This window comes from Phalacrocorax carbo, chromosome 8 (assembly GCF_963921805.1).
Source record: "Phalacrocorax carbo chromosome 8, bPhaCar2.1, whole genome shotgun sequence".
Lineage (NCBI taxonomy): Eukaryota > Metazoa > Chordata > Aves > Suliformes > Phalacrocoracidae > Phalacrocorax > Phalacrocorax carbo.
The window spans coordinates 27,916,963-27,933,256 of NC_087520.1; the positions used below are offsets into that span (position 1 = coordinate 27,916,963).

Below are 16,294 nucleotides of genomic sequence, written 5' to 3' on the forward strand. Positions count from 1 at the left end.
TTCAGAGAGTTTATACGGAGACCTTGGGTCTCATAAAGATTAGACATACTCTACTAGAGATTATGTAGCAAAATCCCAAATTGGAAATTAGAACAGCAATGCAATACAATCAATTTGATTACAGTTTTAGGCAGGCCTGTCTGAACTGGTGGACTCAGAAATCATGTCGTAACAGTGCAATCAGAGTGCATTTGGGTTTGGGGGTTTTTTGGTGTTTGTGGGTGTTTTGTTTTTTTTTTTTTTAATTTTTAGCAGAGAATGGCAGTCTTCAGAAAAGATACCATATTTATTTCTATTTCTCTCTATGCAAACATACATTCACTAGAGCTAAATTTGGGGGACTAATAAAAATATAGTGAGTACAGTGGAAAGACTAGAATCAACTCTCCAGTCTTTAAAGAAGAAAAATAAATCTAATTTTCATTCAAACATATTTACCAGTAAGGGCTAAAATTTCAAAGCCTGGACACAAATACAAAAGGATGACTTGCATTGGTAAGGCATATTTAAGCGTATGTGAGATAATCAGGAAAAGGAAGTAAAAGCGCAGGATTCTGTATTCTTACGGTCAGTCTCAGGAACTTAAGATAGAGGTAACATTTCCATTACATGCAAATAGATGTGACTTCTACTACAGTACCACTTTAGGGAAAAAACAATCATGCAATTATATGCAATTAATCCTATCTTTTAATTACCTTATTTGCTCACACTTTGTATTTTATAGAGTTCGCCTTCTGCATGCTTATCTTTCCAACCCCATTGGACAGACTTTTGTAGGTGGAGATAAGATAGTGAAACTTGTATCTACTGTCATGAACCAGCTATTATGTAGGTTTTGTGTGTACATCTACACTTTGCTAGAGACCTGTCTTTGTATCCTGTTGCATTTCTGTTTACTTGTTAGGTTGCATATGACTGATGGAAGTTCAACAAGCTGGTAAGCAGAGCTTTGTAGGAACAGACAAAGCATGTCAATTTTTTCCAACAAATTATTTTTGTATTAAACAGTTAAGAATATTATTGAATATTTTTTCAGAATACTACCAATGTACTCAGTTTAACCTGACTGTTAAACTGATGCCTTCAGTACCTGTAGACCACTTATTACTGGTTGACTTGAATTAAAATTTGTCATCTTTAGAAACACATTGGGGCAAGAATGATGTCTGCTTGCTGCTTTGTTAAAAAAATGAAAGACAATGACACTCACACAGGTGACTCTAGTCTATAACGAAGTGGTAGAGGTATCAGCTCTTCAGCACCAAGGAACTTATTGAAATGTTCAACTTCACATTACTCGTACATTTCATGAGATCTTAAATTTATTTATTTTTCTCATAGATAATTAGTTATAGAACACCTGAATTTGTGATTCTGTTTCCCCCTAATCTGGTAGACCCTAACAAATCCCCTTAAAACATTTTAGTAGGAAATTCAAGCACCAGTTTTCGCCACCCAAACACTTTGTTTTGCACAGGCATATGCATATGCTCTCTAAAGTTATTATTGCTTAAAAAAAGAATACCTACAAACATCCAAATTCCACCTAGGAATTGCCTTTTTCTATGAGATTGTTTTGTTGACACCTCAAGCAGCATCAGTCTAACCAGATTCCAGTTTGACTTGAAGTGGCCACTCCCTGATAAATCACACCTCTTGTCCTCTCATTATTTGTCTTGGAATTTTAATCTTGAATTACAGCAAAATCTAAGGAATAGCACTGCTGAACATGTTTCATCTACCAGCAGTCTGAAGGCAGGAAAACAAGTTAAGTAAAGAGCACAAGCTATTTAACCTCCCCACTTATTCAAAACCATATGTAATTTGCAACAGAAACTTGGGGATTGTTAAGGTGATAGGAGACACATTTGAAACAACTTCAGTTCCCAGCCAGGTCAACAGAAGTTCAGATTGCTCCACATTTAATAACAGGTACTCAGTATGTATTGAGCTCAGAACCCAAGTGAAATTCCCAATCAGAGTCCTCAAAATCTATATTCCTTCATTTATATTCTATTAATAGTCTAGTCTACTCTTGCTTTTTGCACCCAGACAGTACTACCTGAGGTTTAATATTTACAGACAATTACTTAATGAGTAATATACACTTTGATTCTGTGCAAACATATGACCTTGAAAACAAAAGTCAAAACCAAAACATAGTCTACTGTTAAGGCACAAACCAGTTTGGGGCAATATGCAAAGTCAGGAAGTAGATCTGAGTACTCTCTGTTGCCACCGTACATCGGAAGGAAATAGGACTACTGGAAAGTCCTATTATTAGCAATCTACCTTAAAAAGATAGATCAAATAACATCATAAACATTAGATGCAAGAAGGTTTTGAAGCAGAGGTTTTGAAGCAAATGTTTGGTCTCCTGCATCCATTATGCTATCTAGAACAAGAAGTCTTAGTTGATGACAGCAGGCTGCTGAGATTGCAGAAACTTCTGGATTCCAAATACATGTTGCACACCTCTACTTTTGTGCACTAAGGCCAAGTACATACAGGCTGAAATAAATTTTTACATGTTTTGGTATTAGACATAGATCAGCTGGAAAAAAGGTACATGTACCTTGGAAAAGAATGGCGTTTTCTTTGCTTATTTTAAAGAATTATCTTAATTAAAAGAAACATGAATTAAATTGCCAAGCAGATGTTATTCTGGTGGTCTCTTCTGTGCAGTCTGGATAGAATAAATCATCTTCTGAAAACTTCCATTTTTGCATAATACTGAAGCCCTATATTACTGTTTATAGAAATCTTGTGATCTTCTGAAATATAAAAGAACTCGCGTGTGTTTTTTCCACTGGAAAAAAGCAACAGTAGTTATTTTATCATGAAAGGTTTGGTGTATGCAGTAATACGCATTAGAACACTGACACTTCTGAAGGAGGAACCAGCCTCTGACCCTATTTTGAAGTGCCAATACAACTTTAGTGCTTATATTTTAAAATATTTATTTCCTTCAGAGATACTTTATGTATAGATATCAATCCCTCAGCAGTAATATTTTTATTTTCACATTAGCAGAAGGCAAAGACTAACGTTATGCTCTAATATGAAAGACTTTCCTTCTTGGAAATCAGATTGTCTTCTCTTGTCTTAGACTCAGAATCGTGTGTACATTTGATGATGGACAGATGTAGAATCAAAAGCAGGGAAATGCAATTCCTTCACAGAAATGCTGAATAAAAACTTTTTAATATTCTTGTCTCTGTAGGGGAAATATCCTTTGTTTTGGATTGTTGTTTTTATGTTTTGAGATGTTTCACATCACTTTCCAACTTATCTCTATTTCCTCTATTAACATATAGCTCTAATTTTTTATTTTTTTTTTTGAGGGGAACATATAGAAGGCTATGATTATCAGAAAGTCAAGAAACTGACCCAGTGAAGAATTTTTTTTCCAGTTACAAAGTCATCACAGTTTCAAGTGAGTTTCCCTCCTTTACAAAAAGTAATTACACTTCTGAACGCTGCCAACACTGAAGCCAACAGTTCTGCATAGAAATCTGTTAACCATGAATCAGTAAGCACCAGCATAGTGGAGCTGCCATTTTTTTCTGTAATAACTTCTACACAATTAAAATCAATACTGTGTGACAGGATAAATCACCACCAAGAAAAATACTCCACCTCCTGACACAAGCTGCCTTTCATAACACAAGAACAAGTCAAGTTATACTCAAGATACGGATACACTTTTGTTCCTTAATGGTCAGTAGACTCTGGCAGTGTGTCTTTTTGATTGAATTTTGTATCAACTAACTACTAACTTTCCTTTTCATATTTAAGCCCTTCCCCCCCCCCCATCTCTCCTTCTCTTTTCTCTCACTCATCTTTCCACTCCTTATTGGCAAAGCCCTCCCAAAACACTGGTGTTATTATAATGAGAAAAAAAGCCCGGTATTTTAGAACTCAACTTCCTCTTCAATCTTTACTTCAGGTTTTTATTCCTCTATATACATTGAATATCAGTTTACTGCAATTGTTTCAAGTTCCTCTCAGCTTCCTTTCTGATCACCTCAGCTTGGTCTACATTTTGTTCACAGAAATCACTTCCACTAAACGTTTTGATACTTTCCTTGAACAAATTTTAGAGCCTTTCCCATTGCCATTCTCCTTTACATGTTTATTGCCCTTAATCTTGCTGTGCCCACAATCCTTGAAATCTGTTTGTTTCTAAGCATTTAAGATTGATTTGATATTCCCTTCCACATGTCTTCTAGCAGGTCCTTCTCCTCCCATGAGCCATTCTTGGTCCACTCATCTCTTCAAATAACCAGTTCCTTCACAGGGAGTTTATTAATTTTTCCTTTCCAACATACTAAACCCATTGCTGTCTATTGATTTAACCCCACTGTCAAACTCGCATCATGTCCCTGACACCTCCCTGTGACTTTCTTATCAACTTAAAAACTGTAAATGACTGATCTATCTTCTACAATCCCTTGAGTCCCTGTTTTTTGCATGTTGGGTTAAGGAATTCAGAAAATTACTTCATGGCACACAACAAACATATAGTACCATAAAATGTGTTACATTAAATCTTTGCTAGTAATTTATTTCAGAGCAAACATATGCAATTACGAGTCAATCAGGCTGTTTCAAAGGAAATTAAGAAATTTGTCTCCCTTCTTTGTGAAATTTAAAATTGCAAGTTGTATTCCTCCTCTTGTTCATAAGAGTCAGAGATGTTCCTCACCTCTGTCTTCCTTGTCCTTGCTCTATACTGTGTTTTATCTTGACACCATGCAAGTCAATACTGACTTACTAGTTTAATAAAGCATGTAACATTTTTCTGAGCTGTTAGAAACTTATCCTATATATTCATATACTATGTAGATATAAAGTGACCACATTCAAGATAATATGCTTCCAGAGAAGTGCCAGACTCAGATCAAGGAATACATAAGAATACAAACTTTCTGAATTTTCCTCTAGAGGATGAGATGAAATACCAAAATAACTTCACCTATTTACATTTGGGCTTCTGGAACCTGTGGGGATGGAAAAGTACTCCCAGGAATTGTTTCTTTGACTGATTTGCATGTTATATCAAACAAGCAGATACTTAGTTTTCCCATGTGGGCATAGTGGAGAAGATGATCAATTCCCAAACTTGTAAAACACTTAGGATTCAGTGACACACTTAAATTTCACTTGGTTCTTTATAAATAAATCTGTTGAAACAAATCTCTGCCTAAAAGGCTAAAAGAAATGTTATTTTATTAACTAGCACATGGAAAGAAGCCTAGCAATTTCAAAGACATAATATGGAGAGAGTAGCAAGGATTAAATGAAAAGAATAAAAGTATACAGAGATCCTTCTGGGACCCTTAAAGTTTTATGAGAATAGCCTTAGTGAAAGATCTCTGAACATGTAAATTTAAATTAATTGAAGAAATTGAATCTTTACCTGCATAAATTTGTTACATTTAACAATTAAAATCTATTTAAATGTTAATGATCTAAAATTTAAAATGTGCCCCCTATTAACAGCAATGAAACCCTCTACAGTTTAATCAATATTAATGAAAGAAAAATGTTAAGGTACCAAAAGCTAGGGCATTAGTAGCTATTGGGGAACAGGGTTTTTCTTTATTAAGTTTTCTATAATCAGACAGATTATAGCATCAGATAGATGCATACTATATAAAAGAAAATCCGCAAAGCATGATTTTAAGAAGAAAGAGACTAACAATTCTTTATATGCTCTGGAAGGTCATTCATCATTAGGGATTGTTACCTTACATACACTACCTAACAACTTGATATCAGAAGTTGAACAAGCAACATTTAAGAAGCTGAAGAATATTTCAAATAATCCTCATATCACTACCTAGTACATGCCTCTTGTATGCATAATGTCAGTGGCAAATCACCGCACCCAAAATTTCTAGGCAGCAATCATCAATGGAAATGAAGCAATTATCACGGGTGTTATGCTGTATCCTATAGTTGTGTCCCATATTTCAATTCATTGTGATTTTATGCAATTGTTAGCAATATTTTCTAAAACACACACCCTATCTGTCAGACACATCTTTCTATTGAATGATAGTTTTTCAGCTTGTTGTCTTTATCCACAAATGAACTGCTATATATATATATATTTTCATCTAAATATTCTTTTTTTTTTTTCCCCAATGGCTTTTAAATTTTACAAATAGGCTCTTTTTACTTTCTGTGCACAGCTGCCTTATTTCCCTCCTCCAATTTTCATATCTAGGAGGGAAGCAATCTCAAAATTTTTAGTTGCAGGTAAATCCACACAAAAACTAAGACTTGATCGTGAAGTCATCTTCAACCTGAGATCTTCTAAGAATCGGTTCACCTTTTATTAGTTCCTCTTTTAAGACCTGACTCCTCTCCCTAGCAGTAGAGGGGGAGAAGGTGGGTATAGATGAGACCAAATTCAGGCAAAGAAAAATGGAAGACCATTACTAATAAATTTTGCATCCTGGGAGTCAAGATGTAAACTGTAAAACCATTGTAGGATATTCAAAAGCAATCTCAAACCTGGGTGTCTAAAAGACCTCCTAAGATTAATTTGGTTGTTATAAACTTGAGGAACAGGTGGTGGAGGTGGATCTAGGAATAACCCTGAAGTAACTCGGCATACAGATGCTTGCCTTTTCTCCTATAGTGTTCCATCAGGCCTTTTATGAAGACTTAAACTTGACCTGGGTAGTGACAGGGTACCTACAATTAAGTCATCCGTATCCCTAGACTTATAGCTGTGCTGTACCACCAGAGGGCACACACATATAATTGACGATCCCTAACTGGAATGAAACGTATCCACATTCATAGAACTAGGTACCTAGATTCTTTCTCTCCCCTTAACCCAGAGAAGGAATGATTCAAACAATCAACTGTGAAACTCAAAATTTCCAAGAAGAGTATTCAGGTTGAAAAGTCATAACAATCATGCAGAGTCATTTAAAGGCATTTCTATTCAACGATGCATACCAGACTACCTTCACTTTCAGTTCCCCAAATGGCCAAAGATTTGGCCTAACAAAAAAATCATATCCCAAGGTCTTTAAAAATCCTGTGGAACTCTTCAAAAACCCTATGTCCTGTCCAATATCCAGTTTGAATTATGCTGCACAGTGTATGCTGCTTCTCCTGTAATTTGAGTACATTAGTTTTCTTATTTCTTGCCCTACCTACATAAAGAAGGTGCAGGCTGGCACATGTGATATGTTGCATTCTCTGTCAGGTGGCACATGGCTATTGGACTTTAAACATACTGTCATCAATCACTTCCTTTTTGAATAGCTGGATCTATATACAGCATACATTTGACTATTATTATGCCATTTAGGACCATGCAAAATATTTTGACTTCATATAAAATATAAATTAACTGAAAATTTAGTAACCGACTACATATAGCAATCAGAGCAAATAAGAAAATACCAATGAATGTTAATACATTTCCATGCCTTAAAAATCACTAATTTCTTTTTTTAAAGATATACTGAAAAGACATTTTACAGAAAGGAAATCTTTAGTTGCTAAATTTAATAGTTGCTACCTTAACAAAAGGCTTTACTTGTGACAAACAGAACTGATACACAGGAGATAAGTTTCTGAAAGTCATTATGAAACTACTGATTACTGATAGTCTGGCACTAAAATGAAATGATAGTCACTGTATGCAAACAAGCCTTCTGAACTAAATATTAACAGAAAGATCTATATACCTCTTCAGTGGCCTATTTATAAGGAGGAGTCTTGCTAGCACAGCTCCTGAATTTAACTTCTGCATAAGTTTTCTATATCCAGGGCACTCCAGACAGAATATAACTTCAGTTTAGAACATATACTTGTGAAGTGTCTTGCATGTACACTGATATCTCAACACCAGTATTCTGCCTAATGAAGAGATCATAAATGTCTTTGTTCTTTTACTTAAGGCAGGTAAATAAATGCCAGTCTGACTTTGTCTGTTTAAGGATACACACAATTAAATGAAGATACAATTTAATATTTGAATAGTAGATGCTAGACATCTACTGTGTGACGAAAATAAGAATTATTAATCATGTTTATGTCAATTTCTACATTTCACTTCACAAAATACACAAATTGGAAGTAAAAACCCATTCAAACAAGGGAAAAAAACAAACCATTTATATGAATATGGTGATGTTTGTATCTGATTAGATGTCAAAGCATGAAGAACTAAACAGTTTTGGTTCTCGTCCTCGAAGAAGATACCCTACAATTAAGACAGGCATAAAGAGGAGAGATATGGAAAGGACTGTGTATGAAGAATGATTAAATAGAGTAAGACTGTTCAGTCTAGAAAAGTGATCACAAAGGGGAGATGCAATGGAACTCAATGAAAACATGAATAAACAAACAAAAAAAAAAACAACCCAAATTTACCTAGGGAACTATTTTCACTATTTGCTAATAAATAAACAAACAAGCAAAACCAGATTGGATTCTTGGTTTGCTGGAATTTTTGGTTTGGGTGTTTTGGTTTGGGGGTGGGGTTTGGTTATAACCTTTAGTACATAGTACAACTGCTCAGAAAAGAATGCTGAGTCTATTTAAAGTCTACTTAAATAAAAATCAATTGCATAAATTCACTGAAAAGAAGTATCTATGCAGGACCATCAAATGCAAAGATATCATCACCTTTGCATCAGAAATTCTGTTAGCCACAAATTACTGGAGGTAGATCAATAACCTGAGGGAGAATCATTTATCCCTTATTCTTTTTTTTTTTTTTTTTTTTTTTCTTTTGCAATCTGCTTTTGTCGTCCAGCATTATGTGGCACTAAGCTAGAAAGGTATTTGGTCTGACCTGGCATGGTGCTGCTTACCATGGGAGAAGGAGAGAAGGACCATAGATTATTAAAGCAACATCTCAGCGCTTTTTTCCACTCTTCTATTGATAGACACATTCTTCTTTCATTATTGTATTAAAACCACGAATGGAGACAGTACTAAAACAACAAACAAGGACACTACTTACAAATTATTAATCTTGACTTGCATAAATATGATATTCAGAATATAGGTATTTGGTATTTAGAATATGCATGCAGTATGATATTCACTGAATGGAGGGACCACTGGGAGCACCTATGGACACTAATGAGCTACAGCTGAAGTGCAAAGATGCAGAATTGTTCTGGGCACGTGTGTTGTAGAAGGAAGTTCATACAATGGAGTAGGTTGCTTTCCTGAAGGATGAATGTGGAGTCTCTAACTTGCGATTTTTATGGAGGAAATAATCCTAAAATAGGTGTCTGGCTCAAATAAATCTCTCATTCTCAACCCATTGCCTACCCTCCTCTTTATCACAAGACAGACTTATCTACAACAATAATTCCCTAATAGCTATAACAATAAAATATATTTACATTTATCCAACACACTACAGTATTCAGCCTTGCTGAAGCCTTCCTTAAATCATAAATGCACAGGCTTAGATTAATAAACTATTTCATTTACTTGCCAATACTTACCAAAACTCTGGAACGAAAAAAAAGGGTGCTAGAAAACATGAGCTTACAGAACCTAAAAATTGTTCATAAGTTTTGTAACTGTTTTATAAGAAAGAATTTTTATTCAGAATAAAGGATAAATGCTGTCCTTTTAATTATCTACATTTATCTCTGGGACAAGAACATCAGGTATATAATATAGAAGATTCTTTTAATATAGAGGACAGATGGCAACTTCACTCCTGGGACTTCCTTAGGCTGCCCCAGAAAAAAAAACCAACCCAAAACAAAACAAAACCAACACCAAAATCCCCATAATTTTAAAAGGCTTTATGAATTCCCAAAGGAATACTAGTCTGGATACAGGAAAGCTGGACTGCCTTGTTTGCAAAGCAAACGAGAAAACATTTCAGGAATGTACAGAAACTCCTTAGGATTACAATGTATAAAATTAACTTAAAGAATACATTTCCCTGTCATCTAACCAGACAAATCTAGAATTCATTCACACACTTTCAACTTTCACTTTGTTCTTTATACATAAATCTGCTGAAAGAAACCTTTTTGGAAACAAAATTATGTTAGCAGAATTTATGACGATCTAATATGTAAATGCAGTATGGCAGGTAGGTATGCTTAGGAAAGATGTTATTTGCTTGTTTTGCAACAGAAAAACATTTCTATAAAGTAATAAACCAAAAGCAGACTTCAAAATCCTTTAAAAAAGCACTTCTTGTCTAAAATCATACATGCATCCATAGACACATGTGGCATTTCACAGGCATGTTTCATACCTCACATGCAGGGTGTTAATATCCTAAGCTGTGAATCAACACTTTCTCCTTGAGTGTTAATACTATTAATGTCCTGCTGGCTAAACAGCTGGAACCAAACCAGTGTTCTAAACTGCCTCTGACAACAGTTAGCCTTCCTACCCTTGGTTTTCGGCACAGTAAAACCATTTACTTTTGATAATAATAAATTTCTCATGGAAAAAAAAAGAGTTTGAATAAAAGAAGAGTTTAATGTTGTTTTAAGAAAAGTGGCAGAAATACTCCTCGCAATAGCATTAATTGAATATTCTGCAATTGCAGAATAACATTATTATTACTGAGGGTTTATTCTTCTGTAAAAAAGATTGACTAAATCATGCTCATCTCCATTGCTGGTGTTTTGGGCCACAAATGATAATTTCCATCTCTCCCAGTTTTCTTTACATTGGTTTAAAAAGCACAGAACAATAAGTTTCATATTTTTTTTTACTTAAGCCTTTAAATGTAAAGAATGAAATAATGCAAATGTTTTCCCCTGTTCAATTTAGACCAAAGTTTCAAAACAGCAGTATTTTATATTGCATGAAGTGCCCTTTAAATAATTAAACCATTCAGCTCCATGCCTAAGTTAAAAAATATATAGAACAAGCACATCCATCAATACAGGATTTACCCCTCTCTGAATTAATCCAATTATTCAAATGTCAGTTATAACTGTCAGAGAGCAGCTCCTTGGGCTGGACCAAACTGTTAAAAATTAAAACTGTTTTACCTCGTTTAGTCTCTCTGCCTTTTTAATGTAAAATCCATGGTCTTGACAAAAAGTTGTGGGATTTGACACCCAATGCAACACAACCCTATTTCTGTCATACATGCATAATTCACTTTGGAAATTTGCACTTGCTTTAAAATATTACTAAAATATACATGTAACATATGCTAATTTAGCGGCACTGGCTTGTAAGCTCCAGCCACTAGTTATATGTAAACTTTGCCAAGTGCATACACTGTACATAAAGGGATTATAAATGAAAGAAAAGATCACTGTCCCTAGCTCTCAGTTTCCAGCCTTGGCCAAACTGACAGCCCCAAATCCCAGCAACATCTAACATGCCCTTCCTGTGGAGAAGACAGCCTGTTCTCAGAGTCTTAATTACATCCCAGCTGACTGCCCAGCGTTGCCAAAATCAGGCAACAAACGATGCACCTTCACTTGCAATATGGTCTGCTAAACAGACTCCCAGTCACACAGAAAGAAACTTTCACAACAAGGAGAAATAAAGGGACAAGCTAGAGAGTGAGGGAGAGGGCAAGCAGCAATCAAGACAAGGAAAAAGCCTCTTCCCAGACTCCTGAGGGACCAGTGAGCAGCAGCATGTAACAAACACGGCTATCCCTTGCTCAAAACAAACTCACAGCCCAAGGTGCCTCACGCCAAGGACTGCTGTTCTCCAAGATGGGCCACTGTAACTAAGACTCGATAGATTAATGATTGTTAAGGAAGGCTAACCAACCCCTCACTGCTCAGGCCATTATAATTACAGAAGAACAGCATGCCGCATTCTGCAATCGCAAATGGTATCATATGTTTTCCTGGCTGGCTTGCAGGAGGAGCTTTATTTACAGAGATGAAATACGAGAGCTGCAGACTTAAAGCAACAGAATTTTAAAGTTATCAGAATTACATGTGCTTGTGGATAACCACAGAACAAAGTTACCCTGAGATCTGTTTTAGCTTGCAGATCTACGAAGATCAAAGTCTCCGTGAGGGAAAATACTCACCTGAGCTATCCAAGCCCCATGGTTATACAGAAAATATTTGCAACATGGAAAAAGTTGTATTCTCTTAATGAAACAAATTCAACTTTAACAGAAGTGCTAATAAAGCAAATACTTTTACTAATACTACATGACTTTTTTAAGATTACGGTTACTACCTTTTAATATAAGCCTATTAAGGAAAATTCTTTAAAACACAGGATAATTTTCATCAATACCTCAAAGGCAGAAAAATTTAGCTGAATTCAGAAGGCTGCGCTCAATAAGAAGTAACAATCCTGTTCTGGCACAGAAAAATGTTAATTATTCTTACATTTTAATATTCAGCCCTGAAACCTATTAAATAGGATGCAGCTTGCCTATTAAGACATGGCTTAGCATCTGATGCTTTGTAGAACCACAGAATCACAGAATGGTTGTCAAAGTTTATATGGAAGAATTACAAGCGTTTACTAATTCTTGCATATACTTATTGCTCAGTGTTGGCATTCTCTTTTCCACATGTAAAAACTATGGCAACATGACCAGAGCCAAAACTGGAAGAAGGGTTACTATTGATTGAGGTGACATAAAGCTACTAACGCAGTCTGTGAAGAAATAATGTTATTTATTACTTAGCTTTTCTGTTCTGCTCTAATAGGGACCATACAAGACTAATCTTTAGATTAGATGTATGTGCACACAATCCTCCTCCTGGATCTGCTGATTAAGGCCTTTTGGGCCTTAATAAAAGCACTGAAAGGCCTCCTCACCATATTAGCAATCACAGTATAGAATTGTTGTCCTGAAGATGGTTCTGAAAGATTGAATGCAAATATTTACAAGCAAGTATGAATCATCAGAAATTTACTTGGAGAGATTTAAATTCAGATAGATTCATTTATTGCATTCTAAGGTTATTCTGGGTTCAAGGCTTCTTGGGTGGAGACGGCATTAATTCACAGGTGAAAGAACTCCCCTCCCAAACAGAAGCATTTGTATTCTTACCCAAGTCCTACCTACGTAAGTTAACCATACTTTTGCTTTACTTCTGATTTGCTATCCCTCTCACAAAATATGGAAGCATTTTTCCTTCATTTTTTTTTTTCACTTCCCTATCATCTTTTACTTAAATCTTACTTCTACTCATCACAGATGTTATTTTTTTTTTTTAATATTATTTGAAGCAGAAAATATATTAACAAATTCTTTTTCAGATATTTTGATGAATTGTGTTTTCAAACCTATGGACCTGGCTGCAGCAGCCTCTCTACAGGAAGATGGAGTGAAAGACCCAAGAGGTGACCTAACTTTGCAGGTAGATGACCATTTAAAAGACTGCAAAAAAAAATAAAAATCAGCTTTTCAGTGTAATATATATCTACAAAAAAATTTCACTCCACAGTTCCACCCCTTTCTCCTGAGACACACACAAAGACTAGAAGACGTAGGCAGTCACACAAGGGACTATACACTGTAGCTTTTACAGTAATAGCATAAATCCCCTGTGATCCTGACAATTGTATTAAGTGGTGCTTTATTTTGCAGATCTTGTGGCATGACTTTATTTTTTAATGTAGTTTAAGAAATAACAGACGGTGCCTTTTTTTTTTTTTTTTTTGCTTGTTTTTGTTAGTTGGTTTGGTTTTAAAAACAGACCCCTGAAAGGTAAAAGAAAATCCTTCCCTATACATATTTTTATACTCAGGAAATAGATTCCAACTACCTTAGAAGAAGTGAAGAACAGCAGGTTAAAAAAAACCCCAAACCAAAATAGTGAATACACCACAATATACCAACTACCCTTCCAAAAGTATAATAGACACGCAAGCAACTGAAGAATGATTTGCCGCCCCATATTTATGTCTCGTCTTGAGTATATACCATTGGAAACATCCACTTTTTTTTCCCTAAAACATGGTGCTACATCCTTTTATCTCCACATGTGCTGCTCTTTACATAACGGAATAAAGAAATTAAACTCACATAACCTTCCTAAATCTTCTGAATACCAAAACAACAGGGCTTTTTTTTTTTTTCCAAATTTCTCATGGAATAGAGCATGATTCATGACCCAAGCTGGTAAAAAAGTTTGCCTCACAATAAGGTGCTTCTGGAGCACAGAACTGTGTGTTATCCATCGATCAACCCTCCTGCTATTAACTCTGGTGAGTCAGGCTCTGGGGTGTAGTGTGGGAACAATGCTCCAAGTGGGATGCAGTGGCTGGTTTACTGCAAAGTTTCATCCTGGCAGCTGTGGAAGACATTTTTATTGGAGAGCTGCACTGGTAAGAACAGCACGGGACTGGAGTCCACTATACATAGATATGGATTTTGTCAAACATGTTGAATTCTGTGGAAGTTGAGGGCAAAAAAGCATGTATATGAACTAAAGAACAAGTTTTCAAAGAATTTATTATTGTAGATTACAATGGTAGATTATAATTATATGAGTAAAGGGTCAAAACAGGGAAGGGGAGGCAGAAGGATGACGTTGTAGGAATATTATCACAACACAGAAATAACATTAAGGAAATAAATGTAAATGTATGACTGGCAGATAACTGCCTACTTTCATACTCGAATGCTAGGTAAATATTTATTGGTTTTAGAATTGGATTTAGAATTGGATTTAGGATTAGATTGGATTTAGAAAAGATTTAGAAAAGTTTGGACTATTAGTTATACAGATACATATTTTCTTTAGATTTACAAATAAGGATACATGTATTTTTCTCCTTCATTTGTCTCTGGCTGTTGCCACTGGTGTTGAATACCTTGGTGCTGTGAACGTTAATTTGTAGAATATTCTACTTATGTGAAGAGCCCTAAAGATCTGCCTACAATGTCTGCTTAAAACAAAGTAAATTCTGCACAACCTAAGACAGATTTTGCACCAACTAGACAAAACAAACTGATAGTTTATTTCTTTGAATGATGAACTGTATGAATTTCTGAATACACTCCACTAAACTTACTGCAGTTTCACAGCCCCACATCATTCAGCTAGAAGCCCACTGACTCAGTGGGCACAATGAGGACTCAAACATTGCACTGGGGGTGCAAATGCATAGGCATTAAAAGATGTGAGGAAATAAGAAACTATAATGACAAAGTGAAGGATTTTGAGACCTTCCTGGACGTGTAGGTCTCTTCTGCATATTGTGTAGATAGGCACATAGCTTTCTGCTGAGTCACTCTGAAGTTCAGTATTAATCTCTCTTGCAAAAACATAAAAAGGAAAAAAACCAGCCATATCCAATCTTTTTCTGGCACGAAAATTAAAACCGGTCATGACCCACCTGCTTCAAGAAAACCAACCCTAAGTGACCAAAAACCCTATTTCAAAAACAAAACAGTATTTCTGTTGGCTGCTGTTAATTGTGAAGGGCAAACTCTAAAAGCAGTGGGCAGATAACACTTAGCAATCAGCAGAAGCTCTCTATATGTGGTAGGAATAGTATTTGCGAACAGAAAAGCAATGAACAATTTTATAAAGCAAAATAAACTGCATCAGATAAACTACCAGTCATACAGGAAAGATGTGAATTAGATAACTCATGGTTATCAACTACCTCCAGGGCTAAAAATTAATCACAGTATTGTTTCGTCCAGCAGATGCAAGAAGCCATTAAAAGCAAGCTTAAAAATACTCTTTTATATAAGGAAATTTATACTACAGCTTTCAGGTATCACTTAGAATCAACATAATACTTCTACCACTGATCTGTCTGGAAAGAAACCCAACTTGAACTTTTTTTAAAAACCCTTTTCACAGAAAAAGAAAAAGCTCTTTAACCAGCTATGATTAACCAGTTATATCATCATCCAAATGTCCTGAGTTCGGAAATTGCATCCATTGATTTAGCTCAACAAATTGCAGTGGCAGGCTCTAGTGGCATTATCACTTGCTTTTAGCAGAAGAAGTAAAGAAAGTATCTCTATGGTGGAAGGGAGAGAGTGTTTAGGTGTTTTAAGAAATGATCTTCCTTCCAACCCTGCAAGAAAAATTATGCTAAATTATAGTTCCTAGGGTCATTATTTATATCCTTATTAGTACACTCTACAGAGAAGTCAGAAATGTCCAAACCATACCTCTCTCAGACCTGGAAATAAGGAACACAACCTAGTGATGATGGCAGTGGCGAACTTAGAGAAGTTCACTAGGAATCAAAAGCATTATAAACATCACCTGTTAATTATAAGCTTTTAAAATGAACCATGTAACTAGCTACTGAGAGTTCCTAAAGAGCAGGAAGAGAACTGTTGGGTTTTGTTCTGGTG

At 35.5% G+C, this 16,294-nt stretch overlaps 1 protein-coding gene across 4 annotated transcripts in view; it reads right to left on the reverse strand.

Moving 5' to 3' along the window:
• FTO (FTO alpha-ketoglutarate dependent dioxygenase) overlaps window positions 1-16,294 on the reverse strand; it is a 251,281-nt gene that overhangs the window by 98,458 nt on the left and 136,529 nt on the right. Inside the window, exon 9 of one of the 4 annotated variants that reach the window (XR_010374246.1) lies at window positions 8,853-8,975. The exons of the other annotated variants lie outside the window; for them this stretch is intronic. The gene's annotated coding sequence lies outside the window, so the exon portion shown is untranslated. The remainder of the gene's footprint in view (window positions 1-8,852; window positions 8,976-16,294) is intronic. 4 annotated transcript variants of the gene reach the window in all.